The sequence below is a fragment of the Pseudophryne corroboree genome, chromosome 8 (assembly GCF_028390025.1).
Source record: "Pseudophryne corroboree isolate aPseCor3 chromosome 8, aPseCor3.hap2, whole genome shotgun sequence".
In the NCBI taxonomy this organism is placed as follows: domain Eukaryota; kingdom Metazoa; phylum Chordata; class Amphibia; order Anura; family Myobatrachidae; genus Pseudophryne; species Pseudophryne corroboree.
In genome coordinates, this window is record NC_086451.1 from 209,868,495 (window position 1) to 209,895,577 (window position 27,083).

Consider the following 27,083-nt stretch of genomic DNA (forward strand, 5'->3'; position numbering starts at 1 on the left):
AAGTGAGAGGATCTCCTTTTCAACGGAGTGCTAACCGATTGGAGGACTCACTACAGTGAACTGGTAACACCGCACAAAAATCTCCCTAGGATAAGGCTTCTTGCAATACACCCAGCATTTCAAGAATTTTTCTCAAAACTTAGCAGTGTTGATTTTGGCCCTATTTTTTAATTGTGGTACCTTTAATATATATTTTTTTAATATCTGTTGCAACAGTAATTATATATCAATATGCATGAAATTGATGACATATGTTCTTAATAAATTTTCTATTATACACTTAACTAGTTCCTAGCGCTGAATTGTTTTCACCTTCTTTGTTTCCACTTAAGGGTCTAACTAGCCCTTCCATTCAGCAGCTTGAGGATCTACAACACCTGTCAGCGCCATCCTACCTTGGTAGTTTTTTCACACTTCTCAGAAACATTATGTGAGACCCGAGTGCTGATTCGGGTAGCGATGAGCTACTAACAAGTATACTCAAGCAGCAATCAAGTATCAGGTATGGTGAAGTGTAACTTGGCCTCTTCAGGATCTTCAAAGAAACGTGGTCATCCATCTTCAAAGACTCTGAGGTGAGCAGGATAAAGCAATGAGAACTTGATCTTCGCATCAAAGAGGTGTTTGCAGATGGGAGCAAACTCTCTGCGTTTTGTGGCCACTATTGTAGAAAAGTCCTGGAAAATGAGGAGGCTATCACCATTAATAGAGAGGCTGGCAGATTTGCGGTAGTGGTCGAGGAGTCTCGTTTTGTCTGTATAGTTCAGGAAATGCATGATGACCGGGCGAGGGCGCCCCGAAGAATTTTTCCTTTCAGGCCCTATTCTATGGGCTCTCTCAATGACGAGAGGGACTCCCTTTAAGTCCATAGACAGATGTTCCGGAATGCCCAACGAGAGGAGATCCAAGAGTTCACGACCTTTCACCGACTCAGGGATGCCAATGGCCCTTAGTTTGTTTCGCCTGCTGTGATTCTCGAGGTCATCAAGCTTCTCAGAAAGGTCAGAGATCTCCAGCTGTTTAGAATGTAAAGATCGTTGAGCCTCCTCTAGGTTATCTTCCAGGGTCGATATCCTTTGTTCCACTTCGTTGAGGCGGGTAGAGTTTTGACTCAGCAGGGTCGAAGAGGACTCGATCGCTTCTTTAATGCCCACCAACTTCTCATCTAAGAGCGGCCCCAACATCGCTAGTAAGTCTTTATGTTTCATCTTTGACTGTTTAAGAGGCAGTCGGGATATGCGAGAGTGCTCGGATAGCGAGCATGTAGTCGAGTGGTTGGAATCGGAGGTATCGCCACAGGGGGTGTCGTCTCGAGAGTGCTGAGCGGTGCCTGCGGACATCATGGGCAAAGGAGTCAGGAACTTTTCCATACAGTCTGAGTGGAGGTGCAGTAGCCAATCGCAGAGGGTCCAAATAGTAAAGGGTGTAGCGGATCTCACAAATTAGACAATTACTCTTAGTGTACTCTCATCATGGTTACGTCTCACCAGGAGTGAGGGAGGCGTAAGGGCCTTGCGGCAAAGATGGATTCTAGGAGCCGGCAAAGGCAAGTGGGGAATAGGACTGCAGTCCTCAAGCCGCCATCGTGTCGCGGGTGGCTATGCAAGGCCGCAAGCAGAAAGAGGCGGTGGTCCGGCTGGGGGGAGGTAGGGGAGAGTTCCTCACTGCACCGAGGAGTATCTATCAAATCAGTGCAGCTTCCATCTCCCTCCATACCAGTCTTTGAGTCTACTTCAGCAGGGGCACGGTTAAGATGGCCACCGGTCACTATGAGCCACGAGTGGGGGGGGGGGGTAGAGAGAAAAGGGTATAATCCTCCAGGACAGGAATAAGGCCTCCTATCGTTGGGCATCCAGGGCCTCTCCGGGTGGGGATGATGTCAGGGCTCTGCTGGGTGGTTTGGGCGGGCCCGTCTGTTAGCAATGCGGGGCAGCCGAGAGTCCGGCAGGACTGTATCCAAGGTTTAGGCCTCAGCTCCATGCTGGATGACCGACCAAGAGGCCGCGGTCACTGTGCGGGAGAGATACACGGACCAGGGGGTAGCGGGCCCGTTACAACAAAGCAGGAGGAGGAGTGCTGCAAGATTGGGCAAAGGTGCTTCAGCTGGAGCCAAGGCATCTACTGGTCACCGCATCAGAGGCTGTCAGCAGCAGGGGGGGGCAGCGTCTGCAGCCTTAAGTGTGACGGTCTGCAGGTATGCTCCAGCAGCCCCATCACTTCGGTGGTGGTATAGTGACTGTTTATCAGCAGTGCCCCCCATGCAGCAGCCGGCACGGACCAATCCCAACACCTCTTAAACAGGGAGAGACAGGAGGGGTACCATGTATACAGTGAAGACGTCCTCCTCCGGCAGTCCACTGTGATGCGGTCCACAGCAGCAGGAGGGAAAATGGCCACCGGGTCTCACTGCCGTGTCTGGGAGAGGAGACTCCGTCCTCTCAATCAGAGCCACCCGCTGGCCGGAGCAGTCACGGGGTCCGCGAGGCTGTCGCGAGCGGCAGCCAGTCCTGTGAGCAGCGGGAGAGGTGAGCCAGGTCCGGGTGCCGTCGCTGCGGCGCGTCTGGAGCGTAATCGAGGCCCCGGCGTGGGGACTAGATGCGGGCCACAATCCACGGGAGCCTCCACGGCGCTCCCCGATTCCACGGCCAGGGGTGTTCAGTAGCAGGGAGGCTGGGGGAAGAGATATAGCAGAGGGGTGGGACAGGATAACGGGTTTGAGCGGGCTGGGAGGGTTAAAAGGTGTTATGGAAGCAGGAGCTATGCAAAGCTGCGACTGCTCTCCTCCAGCGTCAAGCCACACACCCCGAGCATTTTGTTTTATTGTTATTCCCAGGGATTAAAGTGCGCCAGATTGGTGTATTACTGCGACCAGTCAGTTCCATTTGCAGACAGAACCAGTTCCACTCCATCTTGCTCACTTAACCCAGGATGTTGGTTAGGCACTGCAGAGAAGCCATGCACCCATTTTGTTACCAGTGGGTGTCCAGCTCCTTCCCCAGTGGCAGCTGAAGGCAGGAGCACACTCCTGAGCTCCAGGTTCCAGCTTTTGCAGTGTGCATTATGGGAGAGACGTCATGATGTCTCTCCCATAGTACCTAGGAGCGTTCGACCAGACAGATAACATCAGTCAGATCCAGAAGCGGGGCTAAGTTAAATATTGTGGCAGGGGGTGGGGGGTTGTGTGCAAGGGGCACTACTACAGGGGGTGTTACTAATGGGTGCTTTACAACTGGGGTTACTACTACAGGGGCATTATCTAATGAGGGCATAACCATTAGGGTCACTAATAGAGGGGGCATTACCACTGGGGGACCTATTATATGGGGCACTATTAGAGGGGCACTACTACAGGGTGCAATACTACAGGGGGCATTACTACTAAGGCCCTACTAAAGGGGGCATTACTGGGGGCACTACTAATGGAGGCATTGCATGTGGGCACGGCATAAGGGTCATTGCTCCTGGGAGCATAAGGGGCACTATTACCGGGTCACTGCAAAAGGAGCACCTCTACTGTGGGCTCTGCACAAGGGGCACTACTACTGGGGCACAGCTTAAGCAGCACATCTACCATAGGCTCTGCATAAGGGGCACTACCGCTGTAGGCACTGCATAAGGAGCACTACCACTACAGTATGCATTGGATTAGGGGCACTACCACTACAATGGGCATTGCATAAGGGGCACTACTGCTGTGGGCATTATGTGTATTGGGGTACTACTACTGTGGGCATTGTGTATAAGGGGCACTAATGTAGGCATTGTGTTTAAAGGTCACTACTGTGTTTCATAACATGAAAAAAGGACATTACTATATGGTGTAATGTGAATAAGTGTTATGAGTTGCCACTGTGGCTTTTTCCTGTATGTATTCTGACCGTCTCCTTGCAACTAGGATGCTGTCTGCTACGTGACTCCAGCCTGATTACTCCTCTGATTGGTCTCTCCCCCTTTCATTAGGGTTTCAGCCCAGTTCCTGTTGACAGTGAAATTCCCTAGTTCCTGACCTAGTGAGCTTATCACACGGTCACTGAACCCTGTACAGATCCCAGTCTGTTCCTGTGTCCTGGTGTCCTGTAATTGTGTTTCTGTACCCTTTTATCCTACCTCAGTCCTCTGTGTGTCATCTCTTCTATTCCTGCACCTCTGCCATGTTGAATCCTGCCCTGTACTTACCATCCCATCTTCATTCCTGCTCCGTGTCCTAGTATTTCTGTGTCCCTCCAGTTATTCTCATGTATGGTCCTGATCCATACCCAAGCTCCTGTCAATGCTCTGTGAACTTACTCTGACAGCCCTGGTTCTGTGTACTTTCAGCTTGTGTGTCTGTGGTTATCAGCAGCAAAGTTTATTCACTCCAGCTGTGCCTGTAGTCACAAGCCTGCAGCATTTCCAGCACACCTTACTCTGCACTCAAGCTACATCACTGTGTGTTATTACAGACTGTTGCCTTTTCAGTGTTCATCTAGCAAGTATCTCTGCTTCAAGGGTCTAGCTGCCAGCACTCTGCTTTCAATCAGCACACACCCAGCACATGGTTGTTCCCAGCAGTTAACCACCTCATTACTTCCATATCCTTGATTTTTCTGTGATTCTATTACACAAACAGATCCAGATTGTTCCTACAATTAACTCCTACATTGCCAAGTATCCAGTAATTATTGTCATGTCTTGTAACCAGTGCACATCCAGTACAGCAGGGACCATATCTTGTAAAGTCTGTCTGCAGTTAACATTCCAATATCTAGTCTGTCTGCTGTCACCTTTGTCTTGCCAGTCATCCTGCAGCTATCCTGCAGTCATCCTGCAGCTAAACATCCTGCAGCTTAACTCAAGGGGTGATCTCCCCTGCAGCTAAACTCAAGGGGTGATCTCTTGTGGTCTCCAGCCTATTCTGTGAGCCCTACTACTGGAGGTTTAAGTCCAGGGGGCCCCCTAAGTACCAGTGTGCGTATTGAGCACTAAGGGAACAGCGGGGGTTGTGATTGGCAAAAAACCCTCTTGAGGGCTTAAAGGGTCTCACACGAATAGTGCTGGAGTTTCTTAACTTTATCACCAGCCACACATTACTGCAGAATAACAAGGTAAATCCTGCTCCTCAAAATCCGGTCCAATCCTCCACCTCAAGCCTAAATCCAGAAGATAATCCAGTTCCATTCCTGTTCAGCAGACTTAATACTAATAAAGACATGAAAAACTTTCCTAGCCTTCCTAGAGCTTTCAATTAGGGATGAGCGGGTTCATTTCTCGGTGAACAGAACCCACTCGAACATTGCGATCCGAGGCGGGATCCGAGTCCGGCTCGGAACTTCCCACCTTTCTTGGTCCCTAAAGCCATCTTCACTCCGGCTGTTGAGAGTGTACTGGATTGACGTGTCCATCTCCAGTACTGTGTTGTCTGGCATGGTGTTGGGTGGGTGCTCTGTCTGCTATATCTGAAAGGTATGCTCTCTCTGTCTGCTGTATCTGAAAAAAGGGTGCTCTTACTGTCTGCTGTATCTGAAAGGGGTGCTCTCCCTGTCTGCTGTATCTGAAAAAGGGGTTCTCTTTCTGGCTGCTGTATCTGAAGAAGGGGTGCTCTCTCTGTCTGCTGTATCTGGAAAAGGGGTGATCTCTCTATCTGTTGTATCTGAAAGGGGTGCTCTCTTTGTTGTATCTGAAAAAGGGGTGCTCTCTGCCTGCTGTATCTGAAATGGGGTGCTCTCTGTCTGCTGTATAAGAAAAAAGGTGATCTCTCTGTCTGCTGTATCTGAAAAGGATGCTCTTTCTGTCTGCTGTATCTGAAAAATAGATGCTCTCTCTGTCTGCTGTATCTGAAATGGGTGCTCTCTCTGCTGTATCTGAAAAAGGTGTGCTCTACCTGCTATCTGAAAAAGGGGTGCTCTGTTTGCTTTATCTGAAAGGGGTGATCTGTCCGTCCATCCAGGGACTCCGCCTCAGTGTAAAATTAAAACAATAAAAGATACAGTAAAAACAAAAAGCCTAAAATTAGAATTATAAAAAATAAAATTTTAAACCTACCGGTAAATCTTTTTCTCATAGTCCGTAGAGGATGCTGGGGACTCCGTAAGGACCATGGTGTATAGACGTGCTCCGCAGGAGACATGGGCACTATAAAGAACTTTTAGTATGGGTGTGCACTGGCTCCTACCTCTATGCCCCTCCTCCAGACCTCAGTTAGAGAAACTGTGCCCAGAGGAGATGGACAATATGAGGAAAGGATTTTGTAATCTAAGGACAAGATTCATACCAGCCCACACCAACCACACCGTATAACCCGGAATATACGCAACCAGTTAACAGTATGAACAAAAAACAGCATCAGTCAACGACCGATCTCAACTGTTACATAACCCTTATGTAAGTAAGAACCATATACAAGTCATGCAGATTTAGTCCGCACTGGGACGGGTTCCCAGCATCCTCTACGGACTAGGAGAAAAAGATTTACCGGTAGGTTTAAAATCTTATTTTCTCTTACGTCCTAGAGGATGCTGTGGACTCCGTAAGGACCATGGGGTTTATACCAAAGCTCCAAACCAGATGGGAGAGTGTGGATGACTCTGCAGCATGGATTGAGCAAACGCGAGGTCCTCATCAGCCAGGGTATCAAACTTGTAGAATTTTGCAAAAGTGTTTGAAACCGACCAAGTAGCTGCTCGGCACAACTGTAATTCCGAGACTCCTCGGGCAGCTTCTCAAGAAGAGCCCACCTTCCTAGTGGCATGGGCCTTTACCTAATTTGGTAACGGCAATCCAGCCGTAGAATGAGCCTGCTGAATCGTGTGACAGATCCAGCGAGCAATAGTCTGCTTAGAAGCAGGCGCACCAACCTTGTTGGATGCATACAGGACAAACAGAGCCTCTGTCTTCCTAACCCTAGCCATCCTGGCTACATAGATTTTTAAGGCCCTGACTACATCCAGGGACTTGGAGTCCTCCAAGTCACTCGTAGCCACAGGTACCACAATAGGTTGGTTCATATGAAATGAAGAAACCACCTTAGGCACAAATTGAGGACGAGTTCTCAATTCCGCTCTATCCACATGAATAATCAAGTAGGGGCTCTTGTGAGACAAGGCTGCCAACTCTGATACTCGCCTTGCAGATGCCAAGGCTAATAACATGACCATCTTCCAGGTGAGAAATATTAACTCAACCGTTTGAAGGGGTTCAAACCGGTGTGATTTAAGGTACTGTAACACCACGTTAAGGTCCCATGGTGCCACTGGTGGCACGAAAGGAGGCTGGATGTGCAGCACTCCCTTTACAAAAGTCTGGACTTCTGGGAGAGAAGCCAATTCCTTCTGAAAGAATATAGATAGGGTCGAAATCTGTACCTTAATGGAGTCTAACTTTAGGCCCATATCCACTCCTGTCTGTAGGAAGTGGAGAAAACGGCCCAGATGTAAATCTTCCGTAGGAGCATTCTTGGTTTGACCCCAAGATACATACTTCCTCCAGATACGGTGATAATGCTTCGCCGTTACCTCCTTCCTAGCCTTTATCAGAGTAGCGATAACTTCCTCCGGAATACCTTTCTCAGCTAGGATTCGGTGTTCAACCGCCATGCCGTAAAACACAACCGCGGTAAGTCTTGGAACATGCAAGGCCCCTGCTGCAACAGGTCTTCCCTGAGAGGAAGAGGCCACGGATCTTCTGTGAGCATCTTCTGAAGATCCGAATACCAGGCCCTTCGAGGCCAATCTGGCACAATGAGTATTGTCTGTACTCTTTTTCGTCTTATGATTCTCAGTACTTTTGAGATGAGAGGCAGAGGAGGGAACACATAGACCGATTGAAACACCCATGGTGTCACTAGGGCGTCTACCGCTACTGCCTGAGGGTCCCTTGACCTGGCACAATACCTCCGAAGCTTTTTGTTGAGGCATGACGCCATCATGTCTATTTGAGGAAGTCCCCAAAGACTAGTTATCTCTGCAAAGACCTCTTGATGAAGTCCCCACTCTCCTGGATGGAGATCGTGTCTGCTGAGGAAGTCTGTTTCCCAGTTGTCCACTCCCGGTATGAAGACTGCTGACAGAACGCTTACGTGATTTTCCACCCAGCGCAGAATTCTGGTGACTTCCGCCATTACCACTCTGCTCCTTGTCCCGCCTTGGCGGTTTACATGAGCCACGGCTGTGATGTTGTCTGATTGAATCAGAACCGGTAGGTCGCGAAGAAGATACTCCGTCTGTCATAGGCCGTTGTATATGACCCTCAATTCCAGCACGTTGATGTGTAGACAAGCCTGCTGGCTTGACCATAGACCCTGAAAATTTCTTCCTTTTGTGACTGCTCCCCATCCTCGGAGGCTTGCGTCCGTGGTCACCAGAACCCAGTCTTGAATGCCGAACCTGCGACCCTCTAGAAGGTGAGCACTCTGCAGCCACCACAGGAGAGACACCCTGGCCCTGGGGGACAGGCTTATCTTTTGATGTAGTTGCAGATGGGACCCTGACCACTTGTCCAGAAGGTCCCACTGAAACGTCCTCGCATGGAACCTGCCGAAGGGGATGGCCTCGTAGGCTGCCACCATTTTTTCCAGAGCTCGAGTGCATTGATGAACAGACACTCTTTTTGGTTTTAGCAGGTCCCTGACCATGTTCTGGAGATCCTGGGCTTTTTCCATTGGTAGAAAAACCCTCTTCTGTTCCATGTCCAGAATCATGCCTAGGAATGATAGTCGAGTCGTTGGAATCAACTGTGACTTTTGCAGATTTAGAATCCAACCGTGTTGTAACACTCTCAGGGAGAGCGACACGCTTTACAGCAATTAATCTCTTGATCTCGCCTTTATCAGGAGATCGTCCAAGTACGGGATAATTGTGACTTCCTGTCTGCGCAGGAGCACCATCATTTCCACAATCATTTTGGTGAAAATCCTCGGGGCCGTGGAAAGCCCAAATGGCAACGTCTGAAACTGGTAATGACAGTCCTGTACCGCAAACCTCAGGTACTCCTGATGAGGAGGAAATATGGGGACATGAAGATAGGCATCCTTCACGTCCAGCGACACCATAAAATCCCCTCCTTCCAGACTGGATATCACAGCCCGGAGTGATTCCATCTTGAATTTGAACTTTTTCAAGTACAGGTTTAGGGATTTTAGATTTAAAATGAGTCTGACTGAACCATCCGGCTTCGGGACCACGAACAGGGTTGAATAGTACCCTTTTCCCTGTTGGACCAGGGTAACCTTGACAATCACTTGCTGTTGACACAGCTTTTGAATTGCATCTAACACTACTTCCCTCACCGGGGAAGAGGCTGGCAAGGTCGACTTGAAAAATCGGCGAGGGGGCACCTCTTCGAACTCCAGTTTGTAACCTTGGGATACAATTTCCAACGCCCAAGGATCTACGTCTGACAGAACCCAGACCTGGCTGAAGAGTCGAAGACGTGCCCCCACCGGCACGGACTCCCTCACTGGAGCCCCAGCGTCATGCATTGAATTTAGCAGAAGCCGGGGAGGACTTCTGCTCCTGGGAACTAGCTGAAGCAGGTGTTCTCTTACCTCTACCCTTACCTCTGGCGTGGAAAGAGGAGCCCCGACCTCTTCTGGACTTATGCGACCGAAAGGACTGCATCTGATATTGTGGAGTTTTCTTTTGCTGTGGGGGAACAAAAGGTAAAAATGTAGATTTACCCGCGGTAGCTGTGGAAACCATGTCCGTGAGACCATCCCCAAACAGAACTTCACCCTTGTAAGGTAAAACCTCCATATGCTTCTTTGAGTCGGCATCACCCGACCATTGACGGGTCCACAGAGCTCATCTCGCCGAAACTGCCATGGCGTTGGCACTGGAACCAAGCAGCCCCACGTCTCTTTGAGCGTCTCTCATATATAAGACTGCATCTTTAATGTGACCTAAAGTCAGTAAAATGGTATCCTTGTCCAGGGTATCAATGTCAGCTAATAAGGTATCTGTCCACTCTGTCACTGTGCTACAAACCCATGCCGATGCTATTGCCGGCCTGAGCAAAGCACCCGTATGTGTATAAATAGATTTTAAGGTAGTTTCCTGTCTACGATCCGCAGGATCCTTGAGGGCTGCGGTGTCTGGAGACGGTAGTGCCACCTTCTTGGACAGATGCGTTAAAGCCTTGTCCACCCTGGGCTAGGATTCCCACCGTACCCTGTCCTTTGCAGGGAAAGGAAACGCCACAAGAGTCCTCTTGGGAATCTGCAGTTTTTTGTTTTGGAGTTTCCCAAGCTTTTTCAAATAATTCGTTCAGTTCATGAGATGGAGGAAAAGTTACCTCAGGTTTCTTTTCCTTATACATGCACACCCTCGTGTCGGGGACAGAGGAACCTGTGATATGCATATGAAAACATCTTTTATTGCCATAACCATATAATGAATACTTTTGGCCACCTTTGGGTGTAACCTTGCCTCATCATAGTCAACACTGGAGTCAGAATCCGTGTCAGTATCAGTGTCTGCTATTTGGGATAGGGGAAACTTTTGAGACCCTGATGGGCCCTGTGACCCAGTCAAATCCGTGGATTGACTCCCTGCTGTTTCCCTGGACTCAGCTTTGTCCATTCTCTTATGTAATAAGGTCACATTTGCATTTAAAATATTCCACATATCCTACCAATCATGAGTCGGCAATGCCGACGGAGACACCACAATCATCTGCTCCACCTCCTCCTTGGATGAGCCTTCCGCTTCAGACATGCCGACACACGCGTACCGACACCCCCACACACACACAGGGATATATCTATAAGAGGACAGTTCCCCAACAAGGCCCTTTGGAGGGACAGAGAGAGAGTATGCCAGCACACACCCAGCGCCAACTGACACTGGAATCAATTCCCAGATAAAGCGCTTTTATATATATTAACTGTGATATACACTCACTGCGCCTACATGTGCCCCCCCCCCCTCTTTTTCAGCCCTGTATCACCGTTCAGCAGGGGAGAGTCCAGGGAGCCAGCTTCTCTGAGGATCACTGTGGAGAAAATGGCGCTGCTTAGTGCTGTGAGACCAAGCTCCACTCCCTCAGCGGCGGGCTTCGGTCCCGCTCAAATGTACAAATAATGGCGGGGAATGTATATATCTACTGCCTCTGCAGCCCGTATATTAAAAATGCCAGTCCAGAGGTTTATATTGCTGCCCAGGGCGCCCACCCTGCACCCTGTACCCATCAGTGCCTGTCAGTGTGTGTAATGTGTGGGAAGATCTGAAGTCTTCTGCCGCCTTTGAAGTCTTCTTTCTTCTTATACTCACCCGGCTTCTATCTTCCGGCTCTGCGAGGAGGATGGCGGCGCGGCTCTGGGACGAATGGCGGGGGTAGACCTGCGTTCCGATCCCTCTGGAGCTAATGGTGTCCAGTAGCCTAAGAAGCAGAGCCTATCACTTAAGTAGGTCTGCTTATCTCTCCTCAGTCCCACGATGCAGGGAGCCTGTTGCCAGCAGTGCTCCCTGAAAATAAAAAACCTAACAAAATTATTTTATCAGAGAAACTCAGTAGAGCTCCCCTGTAGTGCACCCTTTCTCCTCTGGGCACAGTTTCTCTAACTGAGGTCTGGAGGAGGGGCATAGAGGGAGGAGCCAGTGCACACCCATACTAAAAGTTCTTTATAGTGCCCATGTCTCCTGCGGAGCCTGTCTATATCCCATGGTCCTTACAGAGTCCCCAGCATCCTCTAGGATGTAAGAGTAAATATTTTTTTGTTTGTTTGTTGGAGAAGGTCAACCGCAGTGTGTAATTATATACTGTATATTTCTGACTCATTTGTGTGATGCTGTAACCACCGGTGTGTGATATAAGAATTACTTCCACAGATTTCTGACTCATTTGTGCGATGCTGTCGGTGAAAGTCAACTGCAGTGTGTAATCATATATATTTTTCTGACTCATTTGTATGACACTGTAACCAGCGGTGTGTGATATAAAAAATACTTCTACATATTTACATATCACTCAATGGAATGATTTGTTTGGATCACTGGAAGATATTCACCACTCCTGTTTGTACTTTTAACTCATAAAGTACTAAGGTCTATGCTGCTGACATTTCCAATATATGGAAAGTTCAGTAGGTGATATTGAAACAATTGTCATTTCTATTGAAAATGAGATATAGCACCAGACCTGTAGGATTTTGTATAAGCAACTGTTAACACTGTTCCTAAACAGGGCTGGATTATTGGTCACATACAGATGTGTCCCCCTCTGTTGTTAATGCATTGTATATGCAACGCAGACTGTGATTCCCGCTGCCGTTCACTCTGCATTAGAGAGCCAGTTGCAGTATAGCGGCTCATATCACATACACAACGTCCAGCACATATAAAACAACAATGGAGGAGTAAACATCTGTAGGCCTGGGGTTGAAGAAGCTGAGGAGCTGTGACTAGTGCTGTGTGGGTATGGCCAGTGCTATGTGGACGTGTATACCATTACATTATCAGCCACAATGTCTCCCTAAAGGGAAGATGTATCAAGATGTATAAAGCCTAAAGTGGAGTAGTTGCCCAAAGCAACCTATCACTGTATAACTGTCATTTCAGTGACTGTGCTAGATAATTGTTAGATGATTGGTTGCTTTTAGCAACTTCGCTTTACCTTTCACCAAGGCTTGATACATTTACCCCACATAGTATGTAAAAGTATAAAAAAAAAATGCATAATTTTGTGAGGAAAATAGAAATACAGTTTTAATCACTTAATAACGATTTTTTACTCCAAAAAATGCTCAGAAATTGTCGGGTGGGGGGGGGGGGGGGGGGGAGTTTATGAGTGTATTGGCTGGAGAACATGAATTTTACCTTATCTAAAATGATTTTAGTTAAAAAAATAATAATAATAATTTTTCTCAAACATCGGAACATTGGTCACAAGATCAGTGACATTGGAACATCGCGAATATCGCAATGTTACTTTTTATACCCCTGGATAGCTGTCAGGTAAACAGGGGGGGTGCTGGAGGGGGCTTGGGGCGTTTGATGTACACTTTCCCAGCGACTGCTATTGTCTGCAGCCGCTGGGTGGGGGGTCCTGCGATGCTGACCGATCAGCAGTGATCGGAAGCACGGCAAACACTTGGGGTTTGCTGGTCCCTCTGACAGCAGCAGCGGAGGGAAGTTTCTCTTCCCTGCTGCTGCTAACACTCGTTATATGACTGGTCGCATCCTGTGCGACCAGGTCAGATAAAGCACTTGCTGGTATGGTTGCATCTGAGGTGACCATGCCAGGCAAGTGGTTAATACTTATGATTTATGGCCAAATGTGTGGCCAGTTGTTGGCTGGTAATCATGCTGTTATCATGACAGGCCTATTTCTATGAAGATGCCTGGGGCTGGTGCTCCATCCACCCCATTGTTATTCTGATGGTACTAGGAAAAACAGATAGGACCCCAAATTTCTTAAATAGTGGGTTCCAGTGACATACATAATTATGTACTTGGTGTGATCACTGAGACAACAATGACCTCTGTATTTATATTTATTGCTTTTTAATAAAAAATTTGAATGTGTGGACGGATACTCTGCCTACCTCTAAGTTGCCAGGCTGCACAATTATTCTGTTATAATAGATAAATAGAGGGTGAAAAATGAGATGACCTTTTCTTATTATCCAGGAAAGGCCCCCTTTTGTAAGGCAGTTTTACATTCATTTTTTCTGACCATGTTAATTTTGAGCTTGTATTTGTGTGTAGGTTTGGGTACAGTATTACAGCTACAGTAGTCTGTTTATTTCAGCCCTGATCCAATGCCACATCAGATATTCACATTATAAAGAGAAAGTGTTGGAGAACTCAAGCACTATTGGTGTGAAGCCCTTAGAGGGTCTTCTGCCAATAGCAACACCCCTCTGTTCCCTTAGTGCTTGATATGCACCCTGGTACTTAGGGGACCCCCTGGACTTAAACCTCCATCAGTAGGGGCTCACACAACAGACTGGAGACCACAGGATACTGTACTGGAGAATAACTGATGGCTGAAACACACGGAAGCTCGGGGGGCAAGGTCAGTGCTGGGTCGGACTCTCAGTCAGTGCAGATGAGGCACTGTGAAGATAGCTTAGCAGGCATATGGTAATCTTGCAGGCTGAGTACAGGAACACTGAGCAGGCAGATGAGGGGTTAACACACAGGACTGTTAGGAGATACAGACAGGGCAGGAGTCAGGAACAAATGAGTAGGGAATCCGGCAGAGTATCCACAGAACCAGCAAGGTTTGCAGACAGGGTCCAGCGGCTTACACGTCCAAAGCACAAGCTATAACTTGCACAGATAACTGGGCTGACTGACTTATAAGAGTAACACTGTCCAATGGGGAAAGCCAGTCTGGGAGTGTTTAACTTAATTGCAAACTCTGTGCAGCTGCAGTGCTGCACGTAGACAAGGTTGCATGAAAAGGAGCAGCTGCTTTGCTAGACAACCAGAGACGCTTTAGCTGAGTGGCACCCTGGTTGCCTAGTGACAGACGGGGACTGGTGGTTCTGGCAGCTGGAAGATGCAATGTTCTGGTTGCCACGCAACAACCGGGACTCATGAGGAGAACAAGCCAATTTGCGGCTTGTGTCAGCAAGATCACTGAGCTATAGTAACCAATCTGCTACTGTACAACAATAGGCACATTATATCACAAAGGAACACTAAACAGCTTTTGTACTGTGCCTGTGCGTATTCTTACAATTCATAAATGATCTCCATAGAGTACCTACTGCTCATATATAAATAATTGCATTTCTCCATGTAAAGCCCCTCTCAGTGTTAATTAATGTTCCAAACTGAGCATAAAGTTCTTAAAATATACCATCTGTATGTGAATTTGTATAGCTTTATTATTCAGGTGCAGTTTGCATAAATCAAAAATATATCCACATTTCAATAACTACAGTGTGTCTACCTTTATAAAATAACCCTGGCAATACTAATCAGAACAGAGGACTATGCACAGATCAGATATAGCACTCAGCACACAGCATCATGCCAGCCAGCTTGCCTCTTTTGTGTGCCTAATAGTGTTGTAGTGGGTGCATTAGTGGGGAATATATTGTTGTTCTCTGCTTTGAGATTACTTTGTGAAAGGCATTGTACACTCCTAAAAGGTTAACATGCACTTTAATATGCAGCCAGGGAATCAGATATAACTCAGAATGGTCGGTTGCTGGATGCTCTTTGAACATCAAGCCAAACAAGTCTTCACTCAGTCACTCAGGCAGGGGTGTATCTACCTATTGGCCAGGATGGCACTCGACAGGGGCACCAGGCAGAGCCGGTCCTAGGCATAGGCAAACTAGGCAATTGCCTAGGGCATCTGGTATGCCTAGGGGCATAAGCAGCTCCTACTGATTAAAATGATATGCAGCATGCCTATATTCTGTGTGTAGCATTTTGTATGCAGATACAGCCACAGTCACACACAGTATATAGGCATGCCGCATATCATTTTTATCAGGAGAAGCTGCTTGTGCATTCTAGCCACATAGCAATGCAAATAAGATACATTTTCATCAAAAATAGGCACCCGACGTTATCAGAGCTACCAGTTGACTCGCACCAGGCATCTCCTGCTGCATGGTGTATGGAGGCAAGATTTATGAGGACACATCTGTATCCAAGCAGAGGCAGAGGTCACAGTGTTAGCGGCCGTGTGAGTGCTGTGTGTGTGTGAGTGGGTTATGCAATAGTGTTCAGCATATGTGTAAGGGTCATTATGCGTTTCATGTGTATAAATGCATTAATAATGTGCAGCAAATGTGTAAAGGGCACTTTGTGTGTCATTATGTGTATAAGGGCATTAATAATGTGTGACATATGTGTAAGGGGCACTATGTGTGTCATTATGTGTATAAGGGCATTAATAATGTGCGGCATATGTGTAAGTGACATTATGTGTATAAGGGCATTAATAAGGGTTGGCATAATGTGTAAGGCGCATTATGTTTATAAGGACATTAATAATAATAATAATAATAATAATTTTATTTATATAGCGCTCTTTCTCCAAAAGGACTCAAGGCGCTTTACAGATACAGTACATAGCACAATATAGTACAGAAAATAATGAAGTACATTTTCATAAAATACAGAAGCATGAAGATACTAAAAGGGACATTATGGAAATGCTTGAGTAAACAGGAAAGTCTTGAGTCTATTTTTGAAGGATTCTATAGTTGGCGCCTCTCGCACTGTGCGTGGAAGTGAGTTCCAAAGAGTCGGAGCCGAATGACTACAAGCTCGACCCCCAGATGAGTTACAGGAGATTCTAGGTACTGCTAAAAGTCTTTCATCTACAGATCGCAGTGATCGAGTGGGGCAGTATGGGGGCCCTCATTCCGAGTTGTTCGCGCGTTCTTTTTCTTCGCATCGGTGCGATAAGTCGCAAACTGCGCATGCGCAATGTTCGCAGTGCGCCTGCGCCAAGTAAATTAGCACAAAAGTTTGGTATTTTACTCACGGCTTAACAAAGAAATTTCTTCGTTCTGGTGATCGGAGTGAGATTGACAGGAAGTGGGTGTTTCTGGGCGGAAACTGGCCGTTTTATGGGTGTGTGTGTAAAAACGCTGCCGTTTCAGGGAAAAACGCGTGAGTGTCTGGAGAAATAGGGGAGTGTCTGGGCGAACGCTGGGTGTGATTGTGACATCAAACCAGGAACGAAAAGGACTGAACTGATCGCAGTGGCAGAGTAAGTCTCGAGCTACTCGGAAACTGCAAAGAAATTTCTAATCACTATTCTATTCGCAATTCTGCCAATCTTTTGTTCGCTATTCTACAAAGCTAAGATTCACTCCCAGTAGGCGGCGGCTTAGCGTGTGCAATGCTGCTAAAAGCAGCTAGCGAGCGAACAACTCGGAATGAGGGCCGGGGTCAGAAGCTGCTTCAGGTACCTTGGGCCCTGGTCATGTAGTGCTTTGAAACTCAGTTAGCCAATCTTGAAGATGATTCGCCATCTTACAGGCAGCCAGTAAAGAGAGTAAAGTATGGGTGTTATGTGGCGAGAACGGTGCTGGTTGGTAAACAGCCTGGCAGCTGTGTTTGCATCAGCTGTAAGCGTTGCAATTCTTTTGCTGGGATACCAAGGTAGAGGGCATTACAGTAGTCTAATCGAGATGATACAAATGCATGTATGACTTTTGGCATATCATCCGAAGGAATTAAGTGCTTGATTCTGGCATATGTGTGTCAATTGTGTAAGGGGCATTACTGTGTGGTATTATGTGTATAAATGCATTACTAATGTGTGGCATTATGTGTATAAGGTGCTCTACTGTGTGGCGTAACGTATAGAAAGGGCACTACTGTGTGGTCTAATGTGAATAAATAGCAATATGGTGTGGCGTGATGTGAATAAGGAGCAATATGGCGTGGTGTAATGAGAATAAAGAGCAATATGGTGGGGTGTAATGTGAATAAGGAGCAATTCAGTATGATATTATGTGAATGAGGGGCACTACCGAGAGGAGTAACGTATATAAGGTAAAGTGGTACTACTGTGTGATGTAATATGAATTATAGACACTATCGCATGATAAATTGCGAACAAAGTTGCAGTACTGTGTGACATAATTTGAATTGGGGGTACTATTGTGTGGCCATGCCCCTTCCCAGCAAGAACACATACCTTTTTGGGCTGTGCTCTGAAAGTGCACACTGTTCTTATTTAAATTACAGGGGGTAGAAAAACCAAAATAAGGACTGCTATGGGTGAGAGGTTATGGTGCTGGGAAAGGGGTGCAGGGTCAGAGGCGGAACTAGCATTGGTGCTAGGGGTCATCAACCAAAATCTTGCCTAGGGCATCATATTGGGTAGGGCCGGCTCAGGCACCAGGCAAGGCGGGTCGCCATCCGGCTGTGCCATCCATGGCCAGGGGGTAGAACCAAGTGGTACTGTTAAACTTGGTGACTGTCTGTTGGTGCCGGCACCAGTGTGCGGCAGCAGCGCACTGCACCTCGCTTGTAATCAGACTCAACATAAACTACAACTCCCAGCAGCCCTTGTTGCTGGGAGCTCCCCGCACCAAGGGCTGCTAGGAGCTGTAGTTTACTTTGAGTCAGATTGATCACTAGTGCTGAGTTGTGCTGCTGGACACTGGCGCCGGCAGTGACAGACAGTCACCAGGTACAGTCAGAGCCGGATTATGGGGAGGGGATCAAGGCACAGGACTGCACTGCCCTGTATTGGGCTAGGGCCGTGGATGGAGTGGAATCACAGGGGTGGGACTATACGACACTCACTGCCATGCAGCCCAGCAGCATGGAGGAGAGGGAGAGAGGACAATGAGCTACTAAAGTACATGCAGTCAGCGTACCCTGTCTGTAATGTGGGGAGTGGGGGGGGGGGGGGGGATACTATATAGTCTGTCTGTTTGTGTGTCTGTGACTGAATTTATGTATGTGTGTGACTATGTATGAATGTATGTTTCTGGGTGTATAAGTATCTACTGTATTTATGTGTGTTATAGTGTGTAACTATGTATGTGAATAAGTGTGTAACTATGTACAGTATGTATGTGACTGTATTTGTATATACTGCATGTGTGACTGTACTGTATATCATATGTATGTGTTTTGTGTGTGACTACTGTATGTATGTAAGTGTATTTGTGTGTGCCTATGGGCAGGATCAGATATACTAGTAGCAAATGTGGTTTGACCGCATTCCTCATATACAATTAGGAATATATATTTATTAGCACTGGTCTACATTTCCATTTTCTATTTGTATTCCCCCTATGCCTTTTATAGACTGTGTTTTCTATAGGGGTATGACTGTGTGGCGTAACGTGAAAAAGAGACACTACTGTGTGTTGTAATGTGAGTAATGGACACTACTGTGCAGTGTAATGTGAGTAATGGACACTACTGTGCGGTGTAATGTGAATAATGGACACTACTGTGCGGTGTAATGTGAGTAATGGACACTACTGTGCAGTGTAATGTGAGTAATGGACACTACTGTGCGGTGTAATGTGAGTAATGGACACTACTGTATGGTGTAATGTGATACTGTGTGGCATGATTTGAATTGGAAAAACCATTGTGTGGCTACACCCCTTCCCCACAAGGCCACATTCCTTTTTTGACACGCCTCCCTTATTTCAAATATGTGTATGTGTGTGTGTGTGTGTGTGTGTGTGTGTGTGTGTGTGTGTGTGTGTGTGTGTGTGGGGACTTTGCCCCTGGCTTTGCCAGGGGCGCTCGGACCCCTAGATACACCCCTGCACTCAGGGATGAGACGTCATGACTTCATAATAACATCTCATTCCCCGCCAACTGCAGTTTAAACAGTCTGACTCCGAGCAAGGGTGGAGACAGCCGGCTCTCAAGATGCATATCATTAATTGCAGCAGGGGCTCCAGGCACTACTCCATCTGCATTATAGCTTGGTGCAGTGGCAGGTGGTTACAGCGGATGTAGTATAGCCCTCACTATGGACAAGACCTGAGAAGTCCCTTACATTATAAAATAACCTGTTTGTTTCTGTTTTCATTTTAAGCTTTGCATTGGAATATACTTTGGATAGCACATTGATAATGAAATGCAAGTATAATGAATTAAAAGTGTTTAATTGTTAGGAGGTGTGTGATATGACCAGTCAACATTCAGAAGGTCAGCATTCAAAAGGTGGACACCAGAATGTTAACAGTTTTTTTGAATGTCAACAGTCAGAAGGTTGATATGGTCACTAGACCGACAATCAATATGTAGACATGGTTAAAAATAGGATTTTGGTACCTACCGGTAAATCCTTTTCTCTTAGTCCGTAGAGGATGCTGGGGATTCCAAAAGGACCATGGGGTATAGACGGATCCGCAGGAGCTTGGGCACACTATAAAGACTTAAACTGGGTGTGAACTGGCTCCTCCCTCTATGCCCCTCCTCCAGACCTCAGTTAGAAAACTGTTCCCAGGAGAGATGGACAATTTCAGGAAAGAATTTATTGTTATAAACACGGTGAGTGTCATACCAGCTCACACTTCAAACACACCGTAGAACGTGGCATTCAGTAGAATACCAGCCAACGGCATGAACAAAACACAGCCACATGCTGATAGAATATGTAACACAACCCGTGTGTCCACAGAAGCAAAAATACGACCCCGCATGCTATGTCATGAACAATGGTAGCAACCGCCAGACAGAGAAGACACACCACCAGGGTGTAACCAAAAGCATTAACTGCAGACACCGTACGCACTGGGACGGGCGCCCAGCATCCTCTACGGACTATGAGAAAAGGATTTACCGGTAGGTACCAAAATCCTATTTTCTCATACGTCCTAGAGGATGCTGGGGATTCCAAAAGGACCATGGGGTTTATACCAAAGCTCCAAAACGGGCGGGAGAGTGCGGACGACTCTGCAGCACCGAATGAGCAAACATAAGGTCCCCAAAAATCAGGGTATCAAACTTGTAGAGCATCGCAAAAGCGTTTGACCCCGACCAAGAATCCGCTCGGCAAAGTTGAACCGCCGAGACTCCTCGGGCATTCGCCCAAGAAAAACCCATCTTCCCAAAAGAAGGAACCTCCACCGACTTCGGTGACGGCAAAGCAGCCTTAGAACGAACATGCCAAACCGCATCACAGATCCAGCATGTAATAAACTGCACAACGCAGTCTCCCAAAGTAAGCTGGGAACATACCAGACAAACAGGGCCTCTGTTTCTCCAAACTGAGCCAAATTGATGACCTACATACTCAAATCCCTGGCTAGATCAAGGGAATTTGAACCAGCTAATGCCTAAGTAACCACCGGCATCAAAGTAGGCCGATTTCTGCGAAACCCAGAAACCACTCTTGGTAGAACTACCAACCGAGTACTCAATTTCTCGCTATCCACCTGAACGATCAAACAAGGCTCTTGTGAGACAAAACCACCACTTCCGACACCCGCCTTGCGGACGTCAAAGTCAATAGCCTGACCACTTTCCAAAAGAGAAATTTCGTAAAGAAACTTATTAGGCTTGCCTCCACATCGGCTTGTAAAGGATGGATAAGCACGACCTAGCTGAAAGTCCTCCATAGGAGCCTTCCTGGATACACACCGAGACACATAATTACTCCAACAACGGTGGTAACGCTGTGCCTTCAGTTCTTTCCTAGCCTGAAGAATTGAAGAAACAACTTCACTGGGAACACCCATTCGGCTTAGGATACGACATTCAACCGCCCCGCCGTTAGACGCAGCCGTGGTAAGACCTGATACACGCCCCGATCTTGTTGTAACATTACCTCACGTAAAGGAAGAGGGCAGTAATTTTCTATGAGTAAACCATGAAAAACTGGATAGCCAACCCTCGCTGGTCAGACCGGATTTCAGAGGATCATCGGAACCTTCGATCATCTTACGCTTACCACTGTCAGAAAGGTGAAAGCAGAGAGGCCACCTAGACCAACTTTAAACACCCACGGTGTCACGAGGATGTCCGCTGCTATATCCTGAGTGTCCCTTAACCTGGAACAATCTCCTTGAGGCCTCTCGTTGAGGCGAGACGCCAACATGTCCAATTGCGACACTCCACAAAGACTTGTCACGTCTGGGAAAGCTTCTCGATGATGACAGTATTTTTCCCGGCTGGATATAGTGTCCGCAAAGGAAATCTATTTCTCCGTCGTTTACCTCCGGAACGAAGACTGCTAACATAGCGTTTACCAGACTTCCCACTCAACGGCAAACTGTGCATCTTCTGCCATTTCCGCTTTTTCCTTGTTGCGCCCTAGCGGCTTACTTACGCCATTGCTGACAAGTCTTCTGGCAGAATTAACACGGGCAGAACATGAAGAATACGTTCGTCTAAAATAGCTCTTAATTCAAGAAAGCTTACAGCAGACAAGTTTCCCAACTTGACCTCATCCTCTGGAAATACGTCCCTTGCAATGGACCGCTCCCCAGCTTCGGAGATCTATATGCATGGACACCAGGATCTAAACCTGGATCCCTAACCTTCATTCCTCTAGAAGGAAAGAACCAAGCAGACACCACAGGAGCGATGTCCTGGCCGTTTTGATTATATTCCGGTGCATGCGAAGGTGAGACCCGGACCACATTTCCAACTGGTCCCATGAAAACCACTCTGGTATTAGACCTGCTCACCGAAAAAGGCCTCTTATGCCGCATCCATCTGTCTTATTAATGGAACCTATTGATGAGGTGTCACCTCAAAGCCGATCCAACTCTGGATCCTCAGACCTCTTTCCACAGGAAAAACACCGAACCTTAACCGGTCAGTATTTACTCTGAAACCCACTTCTGACATCTACGTCGTTGGGAACAACAGGCCAATCCCTGCGCCGAAGAACAGTCAGAGATAAACCACGATATGCACCTTTTTACAGGGACAACCAGACAATGTCCTGAACATGACGCACCTCTGTATGGCGTCGCGTGTTACCTCCCCTTCCATAGGGGAGAGGCAAGATCTAGTAGAAAAAACAGTAAGGGGAAACAACCGTAACTCAGAGTGTTCCCCTTCGGCATCTATAAATAACTCACAGGTCCTAGTCTATTCTCGGACTAACGGAAAATTAGTAGACCAGTGGTCACCGGAGTGGAGATCAGCCAGATAGACTCAGCGACAGTGATGGATATAGTGGAAACAGAAAACGACATCCACTTCTGCTAACCTAACAAGGCTGCAGAACTCTTACCTTTTCACCTTCCATTGTCTACGCAGAAAAGGAAAAAAGAGCGGAATCGAACCGGTGAAACATGACTGCATACCACAAAAGAATGCATCACCAACCGTTTCGAAGGAGGCTAACTCACGAAGTTAGACTTACCATTGGTGTCCACCGAGACTGACTGACCATAGGCCACACCAAACAGCTGTATACCTGCGACCGGCCTCTCCCGGAGACATCCTCCGCATTTTTCCGGTCACACCTCCTGCTGTCACGTGGCAGCCTGCTGTAATGTTATACAGTAGAATAAACATAGGCAAGCCTACCTACTCTGGGTAGCGTAATTCTATCGGATGTCTACCCGAACACCACACTCCCTCAAGTGCATACAATGCCAAAAAGGTCAAAGTATAGAAATAAAATTTCACTTAGCTGCCTGTGTATGATCCCTTGCGACCGGGCTCTGCGTCGACCAGGAGTTGACTGTCATGATTTTCTCTCTGCGTTGTGAAGAGAATAATATTCGGACTCCTTGAGAGGGTCCAACCCAACTCATCACGGCCAATCTAGAGCTTAATCAACAGAGCGACCAGCACATGATAAGAATATCATTATTTCAGCATTCCTGGATATACATCATATAATACACAATAAAACACATATATCCTAACCCTGCATATATAAACCTATATCTACATATATATACATATAGATATAACATATACGCAAGTGTATTGTCCTGACCTATCAGGTCTCTATAGACAGTAATGTGTTGTGAATGTGTACGACCATCTACTGACATACCCCCTGAGTGGATCTACCAGGAGCGTTATAGTCGACAGAAACTAAGTAAATGTCGACAGCCTGGAACAGTAATCGGGTAAAAATAATAGTAACCTTGGAAACCCCGAAGGGTCTGAGGGAAGCAACGAATACAATTTCAATAACACTCCCCCCACATATATCCAGAATTATAAGGGCATAACAGCCTATTAACGTTTTTACCCCTGAGGTTACCGTTGATGCCGGCCGGGCATCCCCCAACAACAGTTTCTCCCTTAGCGTGTTTACTGTTTTAAACAGGGATTTTTTACATCTGAGGGGGGCAACATAACATCCATACACTATGTCCCCCACTTTGTTTGTGCTTGGCGGGGACAGCAGGGAAAATGGCGCTGACTCCGTGTGTGAAGCTAAGCTCCGCCCCTCTCGGCGTGCTATAGCCCCCCTGAATTTCTAAAACACAATCAGGTCGAGCCTCAATATAGGTTAAAACACTATATTTACCCAGATCAATGCTGCTCAGGGCGCCCCCCTGCGCGCCCTGCACCCCAGGCAACCGATCGGCATGTGGGAGCCCCGGCGCATCGCGCACCCACTGCTCTCATGGCGGATCATTGTGTGCGGCGCCCGGGAGCTCTATGCTCCACATATCTATGCTGCCCAGGGCGCCACCCACTCCCCGGCGCCCTGCACCCCTGGCGGCCAACGGGGAAGAATGGCGCGTGGTGCGCTATAACACGCCTGCGGGGGTCTGTATACGGAGCCCCTGGCAGTGCAAGTAGTAAAACTGAGCATAAACTAACTCGCTGCCCAGGTCGCTCCCTCCCCCCGCGCCCTGCACCCGTATAAGCGGTGGCGGGGAAATCGTTAAAATATGCTGGCGGGGGTAACGATTTTGCACATTAAGAAGACTAGTAACCTGCTGCCCAGGGTGCTCCCCCCCCCCCAGCGCCCTGCACCCTGTGAGTGCGTTGGTGTGTGGGAGCATGGAACGCAGCACTACCACTGTACCTCCGTTACTGAAGTCTTCTGCCGTCTGAAGTCTTCTTTTCTTCCAATACTCACCCAACTTCTTTCTTCTGGCTTCTGTGAGGGGGTGACGGCGTGGCTCCGGGAACAAGCAGCTAGGCGCACCAAGTGATCGAACCCTCTGGAGCTAATGGTGTCCAGTAGCCGAGAAACAGAGCCTTGAGACTCACAGAAGTAGGTCTGCTTCTCTCCCCTCACTCCCACGGTGCAGGGAGCCTGTAGCCAGCAGGTCTACCTGAAAATAAAAAACCTAACATAAAGTCTTTCAGATAAACCCCGGAGAGCTCCCCTAGTGTGTGACCCATCACTCCTGGGCACAAAGTCCAACTGAGGTCTGGAGGAGGGGCATAGAGGGAGGAGCCAGTTCACACCTAGTTTAAGTCTATATAGTATGCCCAAGCTCCTGCGGATCCATCTATACCCCATGGTCCTTTTGGAATCCCCAGCATCCTCTAGGACGTATGAGAAATGTCAACATATTCATATTGTCCGTTCCTTCCCTCCCCCCGCTGTGTGAGAGACACCAGCCATCTGTGGGCAGTAGAGGAGCAACAGAGCCATCAGCAGCCGAGTGACAGTGTGTGTGAGGGGGGGAAGGGGGGCTGGGGCCCCTGGAGTGCACCCTGCCACCTTTATGTATTTCACTTACCCAATGTAACTTCAATATTTCCGTTCACCTACTCTAATCCATCTTTGCCACCATGGCCTTCCAGTTCCTACATAACTAGAATTTGAAGGGAAAAGCAAGAGGAAATCAGGAATCCTAATTTACAAGGGCTCCGCTGTACGTCAGTGCGTCTAACAAATAAGACTGATTAAACTATACGGAGATAGGGGTGCAACGCTGATATACTCTCCATATCAGATAGTATAACACATAACACATCCCGATTGGTATCCAAACACCGCGATTTAGAGATGGCTACTGACTCACTGTCTCAACACAGTGACTCGAATCATCAGGAAGTATGAATGATTCGAGTCACTCACTGTTTAATGAGTCGAGACAGCTGAAGCAGTATCCTCTCTCAGCCAGAGGGAGGAAACTCAGTGTGTCCTTCAGTCGGTGTGTTCTGCTGAGTGTCTTTAGCTGTGATTGGCCAGAGGCTATACCAGGTGACACCCAGTGGGAGGGGGGAGGGAGCAGTCACGACTCACCAGTCAGTGAGTGCTGTGCTGCTGTGCTTGATCCATTTCATGAATCATGATTCATCCTGAGTCTGCCAGTGAGTTGAGACAGTTGTACACTGTGTAGACTCAGTGACTCAGTGGATGGATCTGATTCATGCAGCATAAGCCTGCAGGAGGTGGAGCCCTGTGGCAGAGTGCTCTCAGCTCACTGTTCCTGCTCAATGTGATTGTGGGTGGCAAACTCCCTGGAGGCTAGATAGTGGATAATATAATAAATCCAAGCCCACCTAAAATCATCCAATTAGCAAAGTATGCAAAGTAAAAAAAAAAATGTTTTTATTTGGTTTAGTTACAGACTGAATGATGTGTTTCATGGCTGTTAAGCTTTCTCTCCTCAACCAGAATTACTGTGCATGTTCTGTAACTAGTATGCAATAAGTGGTTATTAATAATATATCAACATAACAGTGAATCTATGTTAATATATTATTAACAATCCGTGAATAAGCAGCTGCCTCCCCCAGATGCACTGCACAATCACTGCAGCTGAATAACTCCCTCCATGAGTCTAGCACTGATCTGCCAGCACCGGCAACTCACTGATTCATGTGCAGTCCCTGCAATACATTCCACTACAAATGAGTCATGACTCATATGCCGAGACACTGACTCGAGACACTTCACTGAACTGAGTCATGTGTCTCAACTCAGTTCAGTGAATCACTTTGCCCATGACTAGATTGGGTAGCGGTGTCACATGGGGCCAGAGAGTGATTTCTATTAGCCGGCGGCTGCGTGTGACGTATCGGGACACAGCCAAATAATGATAGGCTGGCGGGCCCATGTGAGCGGGAACGAGACGCTGATTGGATTATGTCAATCTGATATAGTCATGTTCTTAGGAGACGCTCGTGTTGCTCCCTGACGAAGCTGCCATTAGTGCAGTGAAACGCGTGTAGGGCACGGCGTGTCCACGTGTGTCTTATGTTAAATGTTATGAGACAAATATATATTATTGTATCATGTTAGCTGTCAGTCTTTATTAATAAGAAAATCGAATCTGAGCTATAGAAGATTAGATAAATACAACAGATGGAAGGATATCAAGTGGCATATGTTATATAATCATAATATTAAAAGTGCATGCTGATAGATGTCAATAAGTACTGATAGGGAGACTACATTGTGCTGTATTAATTTGGATACATCAGAAACTGGAACCAGCAAGTGTATATTACTCCCCAGTAGAAAGAGTCAATTTGAGCTACTTTTACTGCTGTTCTGACTAGCAATAACTAGATATTTATCATAGAACAGAGATCCTACATTACGTGCCACAGACACTAATGATGTACTGCATGCACCATACTATCTTTACATGGCACTAATATACTAAGACATTTTCAGATAACTTGGTGACTGCTTTAGTAACAGTATCTGTATTACAAGACTGATACAAGTTGATAAACAATTAGCAGTCACCCAAGCAGCTGCATGTCCTAGCAGGATACTAAAATCTATACACTGTAACAAATCAATTGGCAACA